The sequence below is a fragment of the Ictalurus furcatus genome, chromosome 23, assembly GCF_023375685.1.
Source record: "Ictalurus furcatus strain D&B chromosome 23, Billie_1.0, whole genome shotgun sequence".
NCBI classification, from domain to species: domain Eukaryota; kingdom Metazoa; phylum Chordata; class Actinopteri; order Siluriformes; family Ictaluridae; genus Ictalurus; species Ictalurus furcatus.
In genome coordinates this window covers 11,551,617-11,569,874 of record NC_071277.1, presented here as the reverse complement: position 1 = coordinate 11,569,874, position 18,258 = coordinate 11,551,617, and the positions used below count along the sequence as shown (strand labels likewise).

The window sequence follows — 18,258 nt, the reverse complement described above, 5'->3', positions numbered from 1 at the left end:
CACACACACACACACACACACACACACACACAGAGAGAGGGAGAGAGAGAGAGAGAGAGAGAGAGAGAGAATGGCTTCTTTTGTACTACCGACCGTTTCACCATATTACACCATAATCAATCAACATGTGAATCAATCATAAATGGTAAAAATCTTTTATCCTTTAACTAATTTTGTGTAGTGAGTAAACTGTATTATTTCATTAAATAAATGTAAGTGGATAACAAATGAGTAACATGGGACAAATACAAAATTATTTACTCAGGAAAGGAAAGGGTCACCTGGGGATGTAGCCTCGTTCCAAAACCCTTTAGTATTTTAGCTACGGGTGCAATTCATACAGTCTGAATCCCCTAGACTCACCATACAGAACAGGGAAGTGAAATTCTTCCTCTCCGCAAATGACTTGGTGCTACTCTTGTCCACTACACAAATATGGCAGCTCCTGGATCTGTTGAAGAGCTATTATCAGAAGTGATCGCTTACAACAAACCTTAAAATACATTAAACAAGCCTAACACCATTGTCTTCCAGAGTCCAAATGATGGGAATCAAAGTAGATGGGATGATGGGAATTAAAGTGTTGTGTGGGGTCTGCTCAGTCATTATAGCTCTACTAGATATAAGCATCCAACAGAAGCCCAGTTACGGAAAACGTAGGGGTAAAGACCCACCAACCATGCAATGAACCCTCAATTTGTGGAGCCCAAAAAGAAAAGCTCCGGAAAAACGCTACATGTTAAGGTGTTACAGATTCATGAACTGAATCCTGAAACGCGTGGCCTTAGTCAAATAATTCTTAGTCAAAAAGGTCATTGTTATATTTAGATAACTAATAAATGTATATTGTGCATGTAAAAAAACTAATGCTAATCGGCAACAATTAGCAACGAGTTTTGTACAGTGTGGCACGCCAATTATAAACAGATCATACAACAATTGTATAACAGAAAACGAGATATTTTTGCTAACTGTGTCATTGTGTTTAAAAAGAAAATAGGATTACATTTATTCGCCATATACAGTACACTGACATGTATTAGAATTTTTTAGTGTTCTCCGTCTCACAGCTTGGTCAAAAACACCAAGAGATATACAGGTTGTATAGTGAAAGCAGACTGCAGCAAATTATGTTCTCAGCCGTTCTGACGGTGCGGTGGAATTTCCTCTTTCGCCTCAAAATGCTGCACCAACACCAGCGGTAACTGCTCACGTGTGGATGCTTTCAGTGGTGGCAGCGTAGAATTGCACCTTTACGACCTGGGTCATGGCGCAAAAATAAATAAATAAATAAATACATAAATACATAAATAAATAAATAAATAAATATGGAATTTATATTGCTAACATTTCAGAATTAAACCTAAAGCAGTTTTTATCTTTAAACCGTTCTTTTCCACTCAATTTCATGAATTCTTTCCTTAACCTTTAAGGACGCTGTAGTTCTACATTTTCTAAATTGCTATAACACACTGAAGAATGATAAAGATTTTTCACAAAACAACAACTCGTTCCAATATGATTTGGCAGTCAGTATATTGTCGAGATAACGTACTTTAGTAATAATCAATGGCCTGCAGCAGTGTTGAATCTAACTAACACGCTTTAAGATGTGCATAGGGTTAATGCAAGTTAAGTTCCAAATCTCGTTTGAGCTCGCCCCCTTTCTGAATACTTTTACAGGCTACAATACAGTACTACTAATACTATGAATGTCATCATCATCATCATCGTCATCATCTTCATCATCCACACCACCACCACCACCACTACCACTAACAACAACAACAACAACAACAACAACAACAACAATAATAATAATAATAATAATAATAATAATAATAATAGTAGTAGTAGTAGTAGTAGTAGTAGTAGTAAAAAAATAAAAGAAAATAATAATAATAATAATAATAATAATAATAATAATAATAATAGTTGTTGTTGTTATTAGTGGTGGTGGTAGTGTGTGTGTGTGTGTGTGTGTGTGTGTGTGTGTGTGTGTGTGTGTGTGTGTAAGGAGTGTTAAAGAAAATATTATAATATTTAACACAAACCTGATTTACACTGTGTTGCTGTTAACACTTTTAGGATTATTCCGAATTTGTTCAACGTTTCATGTGTCCTAACCGGGAGCAGTGAGTCTCGCTTAGTTGATCACACCCATTCCTGTCTGTTTCTGTCTGCTTTCTTGTGATGAATGTAAACAGATCTTCAAAAAGAAAAGATAAAAACACGACGAAGCACGTTGTTTTTAAATTCTCTTACACACTAGTTCAGTATTCACGTTAAGTCTTATTTTCTGTAAATAAACGATAGAAAAATAAATACAACAAAACATTAGCTTGTAAATCGTATATTTTCAGGAATAAGAAATGGGGTAGAAAAATAAAAACCGAGAGAGAGAGAGAGAGAGAGAGAGAGAGAGAGAGAGAGAGAGAGAGAGAGCGAGGCGTTGTCGGTCTGAATTAATAGACGTGATAATTTCATACCAAAGAAGAACAGTATTTCATCTCGCTGCTATCTGTTCCATCAGAAAGGGTCGCACCGCAGCTGCGGCGCAGGGCGCGTTATTATGAAGTTTGATGATGGGATCCCGTTTACTCGTCTATAGCACCTCGCTCCAGGCGAGCAGTAGCTGCAGGCTACGCCGGTGTCAGACCCTGATAAAGGATTTACCCTGCTCCCACAGAGAGAGAGAGAGAGAGAGAGAGAGAGAGAGAGAGAGAGAGAGAGAGAGAGAGCGAGCAGTTTTTCACTGCACATCTAATCAACTTGCAGCGATGGCCTCGCAGACTCACTCTTTCGTTTCCCCTTTTAATATTACATACAGATCAGTTTGGCTTATTGCATCTTACTGGAAATGTATTTATCTATCCGTCTATATAACTGCATTACAGCTATCCGATTTTGTTAAAAGTCGAGTCCAAAATGCGTAAACGAAAAGGAATGAATATTTTATTGTTGTAAATAATACTAAGGTCTTGGACAAAGGTCAAAGTGCTGATTATTATTAGTTTTATGACATAGAACTGTTCAGTTTCTGTGTCTAAGAATGTCTATGCTACCACATTTAATATGCATTTATTTGTTTAGTTTAAATTATGTTTGATACTTTTCTTTTATATCACTATACTGTTGCTACAGCAGTAATTTTGTTTGAAATTATTAAGCTGTAATAACATCTGTAATAACATAAAATAATTAAAAACAATTGGGTTAACGTCACATCTACTGCAGTAGTAAAGAGAAAATAAAGGATGAGCAAACAAACTAGTCTGTAACATTGTAATATTGCCCATGTCCATTGCTCATTTTATGGCTGTCAATGTCACATTTTAGTTTAAATAAAATAGCAATAGTATAAGAATAGTTGAACCGTAATGTTGATATATAATTGTTGATACACCATGATCCACTTTTGTCCATGTTTGTTATAATTATTCTTAATGGAGAAACTAACGGACATTGTTTTGATTGGTGCTTGTACTGTGTGGTAAGGTAACTATTCCACCCAAAGGTGATGCTGCAGTCTCTCTCTGTCTCCTAGGGCATTGCTCAAATGAGGGATGCCTTTTGCCTCTCTCCCTTTCTCTCACTCTCTGAATGTGATCACTTTTAATTTATATGAAAACTCACTGATTATTATTATTATTATTATTATTATTATTATTATTATTATTATTATTATTATTTTTACATCCAGGCATTTTTTTTATGTTGTTAAACTAAAACAGACCCCTTCAATTTGAATAGTACCTCCCCAATAGTTGCATCAACACAGCCACATGTCCTGTAATATCGGTGTTTTACTGATAATGTGTTGGATGTGCTTGTCCTTACCTTATTTAAATAAGACCTGCACATAAAATGTGTGATTTGGTGTACAAGCAACAATATGTTTGTCTTTTTCGAATCTCATACTGTAAGACTGTAAAGTTATTTCCTTTCTTTAAATACAAAGTGAGAACCTTGTACTATATTAAAGTTTCGTCATTTGACTCATCATAAAAAATGAATTTTAAAACAATACTTCCATTCAAACTTTCCACATACAGAGGTCCATTAATGATATCAAAATAAATATTTCATATTACACTGAAAAAAGAGTCCAGGGAGTAACTACAGTGTACTTAAATGATTAATGTAGATGTAGTAAAAATTGCATAGTAGTACATAAAGTTTCCAGAAAATCAGCATGTTTCAGACAAAGTCTGATGAAGGACTGTGATGAAGGACTTTCATCCGAAATGTGCTGTTTCTCTGGGAACTTTAGTACTAACTTTAGTACTACCCCTAATTATTTTAATAGCTACAAATAGCTCCAATTTGTAACATCATAAAATATCAACATGCATGCTAATGTAAAAATAATACAAAATTGGCACAAAATAGCCTAATAATATTGATAAACATACAAGTTCCTATTTTACTTGACTTTCATTTGAAATAAGTAAAAAGCAGATTATAAAGAAAAAAAAAATCAGCAATGCTTATGTTTTTATCAGTGTACTACTGTGAGTATGATATTATCCCACTGCATAGGCCCAGGCCTCTGCTGCTATACTTTTCTACTTTTAGAGAGCTAAACAGTCTTCATTTGTAATCAGGTTCCAAAATAAGGACCCAAGTCATTGTGCTAAGTGGCCTAGCATGAACAGCAGCACCATGTTTAACACAAGTTCCATTAAAGAACTCCATTACTTTTACTGAAGGAAATGGAGCCTGAGGCTGAGGGGAAAGAAAGAGGGAGATGGAGCAAAGAGAGAGACCTAGAGAGAAGGCAGAGCTGAAAAAAGACCCTCATTGATAATTAAGTGCTGGTTAACCTCTGTGTGTGGTGCCTCTGTACTTTGCTTACCAATCAAGCGGGTGAGCTCCTCCTATGTTTTGTGACAGTAGCACGTGCCAGCTCTAATAAGCTTAAATTAGTGTGGAGGGGGCTGAGGTTAATTATGACTTAACACGTTTGATTGAGTGGATCAGATCAACAGTGTTGGGGATTTGGGAAGAAGATCTCATTTATTATAACACTATTTTGTATCCTTGTTTCACTGTGATGAAAATGAATGTGGCCTGGTGGAGTCTAAGTCTCAGAGTGCAAAGCCTCTCCTATTTGATTAAGCCAACAGAATTTGCGTACTGTATTCAAAATATGCCCTTTTCATGCACATAACTGCACACACTTGTTCATGTTATAACTTTCAGTCCTCAAACTGGATCAAATGTGTGAATATTTTATGCATTTAACTATTTTATTATGCTATACTTTATAGTACAATACGTTAACAATGATACTATGTGAATTACCTAAATTAGGTGGTATATGAAAATAAATAAAGTCTGGGCTTTGTACCAGTTCTCATGGTAGTAAACAGTGATTCATAAATTGCAAGTAATTACTGTTTTCTAAGTCAAAGTCTCAGCTTGCACCAGAAGCTTCTAGAAAATGTTCATCCCCAGCATGTCATCACCATCATTTTATTAATTGTCAGAAGGTTATACTCATTCTACTGTTCAACCAAAATAAATAATCCTGAAGGCATAACCCCAAGGTCTCAAGACTAAAGAGAAAACACTTCTAGCAGCAAAATTTGAAAGAGGGGCAAAAAGAAGAGGAAACACTTAAATGTGGAATACATAAGCTACTAATGGCAAGCAAATTGATAACAGCTATTTTTATTCCCAAAAACAGCTTCCCCTCTCAGTGTGGTATGCAGGCACATAAAAGTAAATTCAAAATAAGCTTTTGACAGCCTGCTAATGAATCGCTGTAGGCCCATCTGCCTCAGTACAAACAGAAATGTGGATGGATCTCATGAACTGTTTCCACTGTCACTGTAAACAATAATTGTCAAACATATTTACTCACAATCGCTTTAGCAGATGTCACGCTTTTTGTTTCTGCTTGGCCTTTTTATATATCTCCATCAGAGCTGTGCCACTTACTCCAAACCACACACACACACACACACACACACACACACACACACACACACACACACACCCTTTTGCAGTAGAATATTGAGCAGGTATTTGCAGAGGTGCTGCAGGGCATGGGGTGAGGGTAAGGGAGAAATGGAGGGAGAGGGAGGTTGAGAAAGAGATTATCTGACCCTCTCATCAGGAGTGTGGCCCATCCCTAACCAAGGTGCCCTGGGGCAAAGGGGGGCAGCCTTGCCTTACAGCCAAGCACCTCTTTATCACACTAATCTGTTAATTGTAAGAGCTCAATTGGCACATGGTTGTTTTATTTCAGCCTACATTTGCTACACTGAGAACGTCACACTAACTCCATCCTTTATTCTTTCTTTTCTGCCTTTCTCCCTAGTTATTTATCTTTGAAATCAAGTGTGGTGAGTGTACATTATTTTGAAAAGTGAGTCTTCTGCTCACACCCATCACAAGATTTAACTCACCTGATTTCCTTCGTGCAACTATTCTCCACCGTTTGTTGGTGAGGATTGTTACAAGGGTAAAATAATCAAGAAAGGAGTCTTGGGCCATTGGGCTTGAGCACAGTAGGAGCCTAACTGTCTCACCACTATGTCATGCAGTATTTCTTACAGTCTTGGTGTCATAATTGACAGGGATTTAACATTTGAAAACCATATTGTTGAGTTTGCTGTAAAATCCTGCTTCCATATCTGGAACACTGTCAAAATGCCGTCCACTTATAAGGAGAAGTACAGTGATGCACTTCAGTAATGCATTGTTCAAATATGGTTTGAGAACATAAGCATTCTCCTTACATGTTATAGTTGCTGGTGTGTCATAGACTTCACATCACTGTGTGGCCCACTGACCTCACCTCTTATATAGGTCATTAATAATAATGTTACATACAGATAATTTTGAAGTTATATGTGTTCCTCCATAATACAAGCAGTTTTGTTTCTTTTTATTCTACATTGCTTACTATAGCAATGTGGTACCTACCAATCCTAAGGGCTAAAAGCTCCTACTCCTAACATTCTGAGGTCATTAAGCTTATACCATGACCATGGAGATGACAAACACTGTATAATGACAAAGTGACACTGACAAACAGTATTTTGGTATTCTTACTCCCAGCTCTCAACCAATATTCTATGTATTTTATACTTCTTAGACTATCTGATTCAAAGTGCTGGCCAGAGGAGGATGGGCTTCCCTTGCTGAGTCTTGGTTCCCCCAAGATTTCTTTCTCCTCCCACAATGTTCATTTTGAGAAAAGAAGTTTAAGACTGCTCTTTTGACAGTGTTAACCATCTCCCAGCAGTGAAATCCTTCTGTAGTGAATGTGCAGTGAAACACAAGTGCAGTGTTCATTCCGATGGCTGGTGCTATTCAATTATAGCTAGCTGCAAGTGTGCATACCTGACCATATAAATTTATATTCATAAATCTATGAATAAATGGAGTATGTTAAAACATGTTTAACATAAATGTACAAATATCAGACATTAATGTTTAGACTTTGTGTCATGGTAGTGCCAAAGAGACACTGAAGTAAATTTCCCATCAGCCCCAGCACATCACATGACCTAACCATTATCACCTGTGTCTAGTTTCACTCAGATTAGCACCTATATATAAGTTCTAGTTTGTAAGAACCTCACTGACAAGCTTTTTCTTGTCACCTTCTTGTGCGCCACCTTCGATGTTGTGCAACACCTTAGCTATGTGGAAGAGATTGCTCCACCTCATTGCATTGTGGAGGATGTCGTGCCTCCTCCCTGCTATGCTAAAGGTATTGCTCACAGGGAAACTTGTTGGCCTAAGGACTTTATAAGCATAGAGACATCGCGCATGACTGTCCAGGACCCCCTCTTGTGTATTGGACTTCAGGAGCCACATGTTAAGGGATGGGTTCTGTCATGGTAGCGCCATGGTAGACGCTGAACTACATTTTCCATGTTACATGTCCTAACCACTATCGCCTGTGTCTCGTTTCACCCTGATTAGCACCTCTATAAGTTCAAGTTTGTAAGAATCCATTGTGAAGCTTTTGTTGTTGCTGTGTTTGTGTGTTTCTGTCTGTACGATAGTCTCGCTCATAGTCTGCATGTTTTGCCTTATATCGCTTGTATCTATTTGGTTCTTGTTTTCAATGTTTTTGTTGTTTGTTGGCACTTTATACAATAAAAATCTGCACTTGCAAGCAGCTCCGCTACAAATCCCTGACAATTATAATTTAAAAATGTACTGCACAGTTTAACTAAACAAATCTTACCTTAGTCTACCTCAGTGTGTGTGTGTGTGTGTGTGTGTGTGTGTGTGTGTGTGTGTGTGTTTGTTTGTGTGGTCTGTTTGTAGTCTGTTTGTATTCAAATTTGTTTGAAGGCATGGAGCCATTATGCTTATGGGTTTTGATTTTTCGGGCACATTTATATAGTCTCTGACAGTAGCACAAGCTTTATAATAATGTTATGATAGTGTTGCTTTATCATATACTGTATTGTTTACTTGAAAAGCATTATTAGTGGTAATTATCTTAAACTATCAGACTCTAGTTTTTCAATTAACTGTATATAGATAATGTTGGTTAATTAACTGTATGTAGATAATGTTCTAAAATAGGATTGTACTGAAAAAAATAAGGTGACAATGTTTAATTTGTTTAATATCAATTAACCTTGATAAAAAATAGACTAAAATGAAATGTTGGCATAACAGACAGTGTTTTATCAGTCAAATAGCAAAACCACAGAGTAACTATGACTGATATTTGTAATTCAAAGCAGAACAGGATTTGACTGTAGTACTTTTCTGTGAGAAGCAAATGTCCTTTCTATGAGAAGCAATTTAATATTAGAAATTATTCTAACATTAAATGATGGGGAACAATTCAAACAAGGGTGTCACAGCAACTTTAAAAATGCTTTTTTTTTTTTTTTTGCCCACACACAGAAAGCAAGGCCAAACTTCAAAACATCCATGGCTTTTTATCCTAACAGATGGCTGTGAAGTGAAGAAAATAATCTTAAAAATGTGCTTTAAAAGACAGCACTGTAGCTGTCCTAATCAGAAACACAGCTCAGCAGATGTGAAGGTTCATATAACTCAAAATAGGTTATTGTGAATTGGTGGCAGCAATATAGGGTATAAGATCTCTAGCAGCTATTAAAGAACATTGCTCCAAGGCAATGCAAAGGTGTTTAACTAATACAGTCCCTGACCAGATAAGACAATCTTTGATTTCTGCTTTTTTACACACTCACATAAGTACACAAACTCATGCATCTACACATTTATACACATATTGTGTATTGTGTATACACATAATCTGTCGAATGAAAGCCACTATGTAAGCACAACCCTACTGTTATAATCTACAAGTTAATTTAATTAGCATAGCAATTTGATTAGAGCAGGATGAAGTGAGGCTGGTTTACAGAGTCAAAACATCTCTAAAAACTATAAGCAAAACAGAACCATACCAGATTCAATGCAAAAGGCATATTGCCCTGTGCCACTTTCACTGAACAAATAAAGGTGCATAGATCACACAGTACAAATGCTAATTAGAATAGGATTCCTGTGTACGCAAAACTGTTTAGCTTTAAGCTAACACTTTATTTTACCTTGACTAAGCTTGCCAAATCAATCAAATTAACCCCACAACCTTCAGCTTTCTAAGTTGAAATTCAAGTTTCTACAAGCCCTGTGTAATACACAAACTGGTGTTCAGTTCTATGCCCATTTATAGGAAGTGCATTGCTGCTTTATATCTCCCTTGCAACTAAGGGCCATTCATCTGTGAGCAGAAACAATGATCTCTCTTTAATTCACAAATATAACTTGTACTGACAGGCATAATAACACCCAGAGATTTGGCCAGGCATTAGTGTATTTCTCATGTGTCTGATTCAAGATAGAACTCCATGAAAATGCTTTTTTAAAACTGAACTACTCAGAGTGAAGTTAGCCTCACATCAGTGCTTGACAAGTGTTTTTGGTATTTGCCAGGGCTAAACCATCTGCTCTCTGGACTTCATTTTCTTACCATGTGTACTACAGTGATGTCTATCTCACCTAAATGGGACACATTTTATCATAATTGTGTGTAGAGGACCCCTGGTGTAAATAGGGTTTTACAAGTTAAAAGAAAGTGTGCACCCTGGAGGACTGTTTTATAATAACGGCTGTTTACCTTTGAAAATACATTGTAAGGATTTTATTATTAAGTTTGGACAAATTATTTGCCTGCGGTTGAAGGTATGCCATTGAAATGTAATCCTTTCACTGATCTTATTACTGCCAAGACAAACAAGAAGAAATCAATTTCATGGAGAAAGTAAAGAGAGGAGGTGAGAGGGAGGAAAGAAGGCAAGAGAAATTAGATTTAAAAAAAGATAAGGAAAAAAGTATATGCCAGGCAGGTTCTTTCTGTGCCCAACAATGCTGACAAATATGGCTGCATAATTTTCAACAAAATTAAATAGGCTTTCTCCCTGCTGGGCACCTTCTTCTGCATTGGATTGGATGACAGACACATTAGATTTGAGAGTTGTATTCATTTTAAACACATTGTTTTAGCACTTAGTCTTGTCAGAAACACTGCCGAGCCCAAGCTCTTACTTCATCTATACCTATGACAAAGCTGTTCTTCAGGGATAACTTCCAATTGCTTAGTGCCAACAGTTAAGCAACTTTGAAATAGATGACAGCACCTAAGCATGATTGCTTTTTCAAAATTTCAATATGAATAAGTAATGTAAGAGTGATACAGAATATCTGAGAGTTTGCCAAAGAAAAACTTCACCTGCTGTGGTTAAATCTTTACTTTATGAAGACACTTCACTGTAGTATCTTTAAAACTTGTTATATAACTTGAAAACTTGTTGTTATTATATTTACATTGAACAAATCACATTATACCATTTAGCAGATCAACTCATTAATGTGTGCCACCATATGCACCATTAACAAGAAACTTGTCTGCAAACTTTTCTAGCATGTAACTGAAAAAAAAAAAAAAAAAAGATTATAGGCATGACTGTAATCTGTAATCTGTAAACTGTTTTTGTAGGTTCACTGCAAGTAGTGTACACTAAATTCTGAAGAACATCGAAAGGGTGGACAGATAGGTGGTAAATGAGCTGATCTCAGATTTACTGGCATAGAGTTGATGGACTTTTGCCTTCTTGATCACACTTACACACTGATTCAATTTAATGAATGTGTTATATAGGGTTCTCAGTACTGATAGCATGGATATGTTATTAAAACAAAAGTTTATGAGCTTAATTTAACTACATTTGCCAGTGGCCAGACTCTATATTTACTAACAGACTGTCACTTTGGTTTAAAACACCACTAAAATATCAGTGGCAACTCATTTTGGGGTAGGTAGCACAACCACATACACTCACTCAATCATATTAGCAACACCTGCACACCTCATTCATGCAATTATTCAATTACATTTTATTTGTATAATTCTCTTAACAATGGACAATGTCACAAAGCAGCTTTACAGAAATATATAAATTCAAGATAAAAATTTTAACTTTATAAATGTATCCCTAATGAGCAAGCCAGAGGCGACGGTGGCAAGGAAAAACTCCCTGGGACTACTGTCCTCGTTATTACGAAGAAGAAACCATGAGAGGAACCAGATTCAAAAGGGAACTCGCCCTCATCTGGGTGACAACAATTAATGAAATTAAAAATAAATCCCTTCCATAACTGCATACTACATGGTCAAAAAAGGCAATTGTGTAACCAGGAAATGCATTATAGATTTTGCATGAAGACTATTTTGTTGACGTTATCAACTGTTATCTATTATCCAATCAGCCAATCAAGTGGGCGCAGCACAACCTATACAACCATGCAGGTACAGCCTCAGTTAATGTTCAAATGTCAGAATGGGGAAAAATGTGATCTCAATGACTGTGGCATGATTGTTGGTTCTAGACAGAATGAGACCAGGCAACATTTTCCATATACAGAGCAACATCCCATTTAGCGCTTAAGAGTAATTATTGCACCTATTGGCCAACAATGGGAACTACAACAAGTACTAACTAAAGCTAGAACCAACAATCATGCCACAGTCACTAAAGCCCATTGGGGTAGGAGTCACTTTAGGAGTCACAGTTTTGTTTCTATGTGGGGAGGAGCAGTGAATAGGTTCTTTAATGGTATTAGCTCTTCTGTGTTTGTCTCACACCCTATAACAATGACAGTGGGAATTGCACCTGTGGCTATTTGTCTATGCTGGGGGCACATACTTTTATATCAGATGATCTTTCTACTTTCTCACTGAAAATTTTTGTACTTATTTAGTTTGTTCAAGTTCATTCAAGACTTGTAACTCTTAACTGCCTATTATAGGGTCACATAACTCAAATGGGATATACCCTCTCGACTTAATTATGTTTGAGGCTATGAGGCTCCACCAAAATCCAGGGTCACAAGTTGCATTTGCAAATTATCCTCCTATTTTGTTCTGACAAAAATATATAGTAATGTCTTTAAACTAGCAACATAAACACACTTTGCTTTAATGACCAAATTCAGTTATTAACAGATTTGAGAAGGTGTATAACTATATTATTCTCACCATTATGCCATGCTATGATTTGAATTTCCATCAAAATATAGTATTTTTTACTGCTCTGATGTGCTCCTGCACACGTGCACTTGATAGACTGACTTAGGATTATACTGGGCATGTGGTGCTGGAAAATGATGCTACATACTTTGGAGACACGGAGTTTGCTAACTTTGGAGTCATACAAAGACAAATTTACATACATTCACAAACATAGCTCAACACATGCAAGAGTGAGAATGTACACATATGCTTACAGCTAAACATACCCACACACCACCCCCAACATTTACCAGCACATGCACATCGGCAAAGCATTCCGACAGACATACAAACAGACAGAAATGCACCAGCAGAAACACAATATACATTTATCTGTGTGGGAATATGTGTATGTTAAAATTCATACTCAAATGCACACACACACACACACACACACGCACCCACGCACCCACGCACCCACGCACACAAACACAAGACATGGACACACTGTGTGTGGAGTGTCTGTGCTCCCATGCTATTAAGATTGAAGCCAGAAATTAGCCTGTGGATGCACAACCAAAATGCCATCACACACAGAGACAGACAGAGACAGTTGGGCATATGAACAGAAATGGTGAGGGAGACAGCTAAAACAGAAGAATGACATGTCAATGAGCTAATGGCTAATGAAAGATGCTACAGACTTGCACAACTTCTGATCAGCATCAGAGGATGCGAGGATTGAGTTTCCCCTGCCTCTGTGTAGAAACCTACATATGTTTCATTGTTATTACAAACCAATGAAGCCTCCACAGCCAAGTGCCATGCATAACGTTGTTTATGTTAGTGTGTAAGGCTGCTGCAACAACAACAACAGCAACAACAGCAAAAATAATGGCTAGCAGTTCTAACTTAAACTTGTTGCATGAAAGAATTAATGCCTGTGTACTGGAAGACACACGGATTTGGAATGCAGAAAACCCCCCACAAAGTTACACTAACCAAGATGAATTCATATTATGGAGTTAGAGACACTATTCGAAAATGTGTATATCTAATGTGTAGAAAATCTAATGTTCTTTGAATAGTTAATGCTTTCTAAAAGGGTTCTACCTGGAATCTTTGCTGAAAAAAAAAAACCCTCTGTAGTAGGATTTTAAATAGAAATATTAAAAGCTGTCTCAGCTGTCTTTTGTTTTTACGTTCTATGAGACAGCAGTAATGTCAGCTTGTGATCTTGCATGCAAATCTGACTTGAGTAACCAGCTCCACAGCTCTTTAATAGTTGTCACTTTGTGTGTGTCTGAGAGAGAGAAAGAGAGAGAGAGAGAGAGAGAGAGAAAACGAGATACACCCATGACTATGCGTGCAGGTGTCACACAAACTAGCTGACAGTTTGACTTCAAAGGAAAAAGATCTCATCTCATCCTCTCTTCTCTCTCTCTGTCTCTCTCTCTCTCTCTCTCTCTCTCTCTCACACACACACACACACACACACACACACACACACACACATGCAACCAAAAATCAGGCAAAAATAAAAATGTGCAATTATATACATGTATATGGTAGTGGTGGCTTAGGGGTTAAGGCTCTGGGTTACTGGTCAGGGGTTCGGGCCCCAGCACTACCAGGCTGCCACTGTTGGGCCCTTGAGCAAGGCCCTTGACTCTCCCTGCGCTGTATCATGGCTGACCCTGCGCTCTGACCCCAACTTCCTAACATGCTGGGGTATGCGAAGAAAAGAATTTCACTGTGCTGTAATGTATATGTGACAAATAAAGACTCATTATCATGTATGCATCATGACTACATTAAGACATCTGTCTTAATAAAGTGCTATATTGGGGTGTTGTTTTACAATGATTTATTAAGGGCAGTAAAAAGTAACTCTGACTCAAATTGTATTAAAATATAAGAAAAAGAAAAAGTAGGTGCTTTAATAATGACACAATGGGCCTTCCTCTGGAAGATCACATTCTCCTCTGTAATTATTACATAACAACAGAAGAAAAACTATTCAGGTAAAATGTGCATAAAATAATTTGTGCCTACATCAGGCATTTGAGTACTCTGTCATTTCAGAATGGCAATCTTTTGAAATGAGACAGCCTAATAACAAGAATAGCATGCCTGTAAAACATGCATATTTGTATTTTGTTCTGTGCCCTGCTGTCTGGGGCTATTTACTCTAAGGCAGTGAATAGATTTGAAGATGTGGGGTGAAAAGACAAAGAGCAGGAGAATAGCCCAGAGCTACCATACTTAAAGTCATGCCATTTCCCTTCATGGCAGCCAGTTCCAAATAAGTTACTTATAAGCATTTATTGATGCACAAGGGTGGCATCTGCTCTTGTGCTCTGGCTCTGGATGCAATTAACTCAAACCTTATATTTCAGTCAAGCACTGAGCTTAACCTCCCTCTTGCCCCCTTGCTTGTTTGTTGCAATTCAAAAAACATGGATCCTCTGAATAGCATCATTAAAGTGATTAATTATTATTGGTATTATTATTATATTTGACATGATTCCACTATGCCAAGTGAAACAGTGAAAAGCAATGGCTGAAAGAGCAAGAAGAAGCAGAACAAAAACAAAAGTGGAAACATATATTAAAATATTTGCCCTCACAAATAGAATTAAAGCATTCTAGTGAAGCAAAGAACAATACAGCAACATTCAGAAGTGATGCTTACACATCATTTTTATAAGGCATATGTTGGCACAGATTGTGTTTGTTTGTACCCATGAATACCATTAGAAATTAAATTCTATTAATTTCTGAAGAATTTAATTTAAACTTTTCGGGGTTTTTTTAAATTTATTTTTAAACAGGCTAGATGTTCACAGATAGCCTTGGACTACAGCATTTAAGTGTCCTTTGATATTAGTGAAGAATGTTTTTGTGGTCTTGTCATGACAGATCAAGCATGGAGTGAATGCAGTGAGGCATATAAACCAAACTCTTAATATAGGCTTTAATTGAACACACCTCCAAATTAGGCTTAATAGCTGGCTTGATAGTGCACAAAGGTTTTTTTTCCTGTTGACCTCAAAATGCCTCTTAGGCCAATCATGGATCAACATAATTCAGAATAGTAAATACATTTATGGTTGCTTGCCAGAATGTGTTCCTTGTGAGGTTCAAGTCTTGAACATGTAAGAATGCCACTGCATGCTTCACCATGAGTGAAAATCTGCAGTTGTAGCTTGGTGGATTTCCAAAACTTGATAGATGAGACAGACTCATTTAGGACACTATAGTTTGAGTCAGAGACTGAGTTACTATCGTTAAACCCCAGGAGTGGAAACACCCATCAAGTATTATGGATAAAGTCCAGGCCAGTTCTGCCAAATCATATAGGTCATCAGCAGGAGCTCAGCAGGCTGAGATGTGACCAAAGCCACCATCCCCTCCATACAATAGGCAATAGTCTACAGGACATGGCTAAGCAGCTGGGCGTCACATATTCTTAATGGGGGCAGAGGCCCTCCAGACAAACCCACAATGCATTATCTGTTCCTTTGAGCACTGGAAGGTTGTCAGGGGGTAGAGGGCTGGCAATCATGTGGTGACTTATGTGGGCAGGCATCACTAGCAGCTGAACTGAGAAAAAGAGAGCACTTATAGGTTAAAGGAGTAGGGGTGGGGAAGCTTGTAAAGAAGGCATCACATTCACATACAGTGTAAAGAAGGGCAAAAACCTGATGTTGTTTGTTAGGTGCTGTATTTGTAGGGTTGAAGTGAAATCTGCATGTAAGGTTAAATGGAAACTGAATATAAGCAGATATTATGATAACTAACAAACTAGCTTTACAAACCTTTGCCACACTTTGGAAAATTGGAATAATATATAGGCTTAATCCAAAGTGATATTGACATGCCATGAGTTGACTGGTAGACTTTCCATGTCATATGCATATCTCATATACATATCTCAGTATCATAAGAATACTTTCATAGGCAGATCTGTCTCAATTTCTGCATTGGCTATATCAGTAGATGCAAAGTAGTTGCCTCCACTACCATTTCAAATTTAAGCATTTGCAAATCCACAACTCCACAAATCCACTACTCTTTTTTAAGAACTCTACACAAGTTCAAGCATATAGTGTGTAGATGCTGAGCTCCCACATTCACCTGCTGCTACAATTCCCTTGTGACTGATCACTGGGTATGTTTATGTGTATTGATTTTTTGTCTGTCCTTCTGAATAAGAAATCAAAACAGAGGGTTTCGATTTCAGAAAACTTTCCAATTAATTAATCATCTAAAGAAAAATGGAAACACCTGCTAGGAGAGTTAGAACCTGAGCCTGATTAATTTTCATTTATATGCAGATTATGCATAATCCCAACCTAATTTATGTACATGAAGAGTAGCACTTCATGTCTTTGTTGCCCTAATAACGGGAGTCTTGTAAGTACTGACAGAATTTAACATGTAGCTAACATTCATTACAATGCTTGTTCCTGTGGGGAAGGAATGAAGGCTCTATTTAAAACCCTTCAACAGTGTATTGATGGAGTCTATCAGAGAGAATTCCAAATAGAACCCCGTAAAGAAGCGGATATCCTTGAATGATCCAAAGAACCCTAAAGGAACACTTTGGGTACCAGGACCTTTTAACACTTGGTCCTGAATGTCTATATACACTATATGACCAAAGGTATGAGGACACCTAACCATCCCATTCATATTTCATCCAGAAAGATAGAAGGACACATTTGTGTAGAATGTCTCTGAATGTTTCAACTTTAACTTTTAACATGGCTTTAACTGGAACTAAGAGGCCTAGCCTAAATCTGTTCCAGCATGACAGTGCCCCTGTGCATAAGTTACATGGTTTGCTATGGGTGGTGTAGAAGAACTTGACTGGCCTGCACAGAGACCTGACCTCAACCCCACTTCCTTTGGGATTAATTGGAACACACTGCAGCAGGCCGTCTTGCCTGACATCAGTGCCTGACCTCACTAATGCTCTTATGCCTGAATTGGCACATATCCCCACAGCTATGTTATTTTAACAAAATGGAGGTTGGAGGCTGTTATGAAATCAAAGCAAATCAAGTCTATGCTTTTGGAATGGGATGTTCAACAAACACATTTAGGTGTGATCGTCACGTGTCCACATACCTATGACCATATAATGTACAGTATGCCTGTATATATATGTCTGTATAAGAAAATGTTTATAGAGAACAGAAGGCAAGAAGAAAAATTTGTGTCTTGCATTTTGTTTAAAAAAAATAATTTGTATGCATATTCCAACCCCACTCAACCTCTCAGAAAATTGTATAGCATGAATTTTGTTTCCTTACAAGACCATCTGTCTGGACCAATCATGCTAGCCAGAGTGTGCTGTGTCACATGCAATGAATGCACATTGAATGTATGGAAAGATCCCGATAATAATGTTTACTTAGCAACTATTCTACCATTTAACAGATAATTTCATTACAATGTAAAGCACTTTGAGTGTCTAGAAAATTCTTCCTCTTCTTCTTCTTCTTCTTCTTCCACTCCTTATTATTATTATTACTACTATTATTATTACACAGTTTATCCATTTCTTTAGATCAAGTATAAATTTCTTTTTGGTGCCCATAATTAGATATTACTATCTGCTTTAATAGGCTGCATTTAAAGAAAAAGTAGAAAGAAGAAATTTTGCTGCCATTATTGTTTATCACCAGCATCCCCCCCCCCAAAAAAAAAATACCCCAAAAGCTTCT

The 18,258-nt window shown here is 37.2% G+C and overlaps 1 long non-coding RNA gene across 1 annotated transcript; it reads right to left on the bottom strand.

The window, feature by feature from the left end:
- Window positions 1–814: 814 nt before the first annotated feature.
- Window positions 815–2,870, bottom strand: LOC128599896 (uncharacterized). Its single transcript, XR_008384482.1, has 3 exons — window positions 2,490–2,870; window positions 2,055–2,209; window positions 815–1,260 (listed from the first exon to the last, which is right to left on the bottom strand). It is a non-coding gene; the product is annotated as an uncharacterized LOC128599896 (long non-coding RNA).
- Window positions 2,871–18,258: the final 15,388 nt, after the last annotated feature.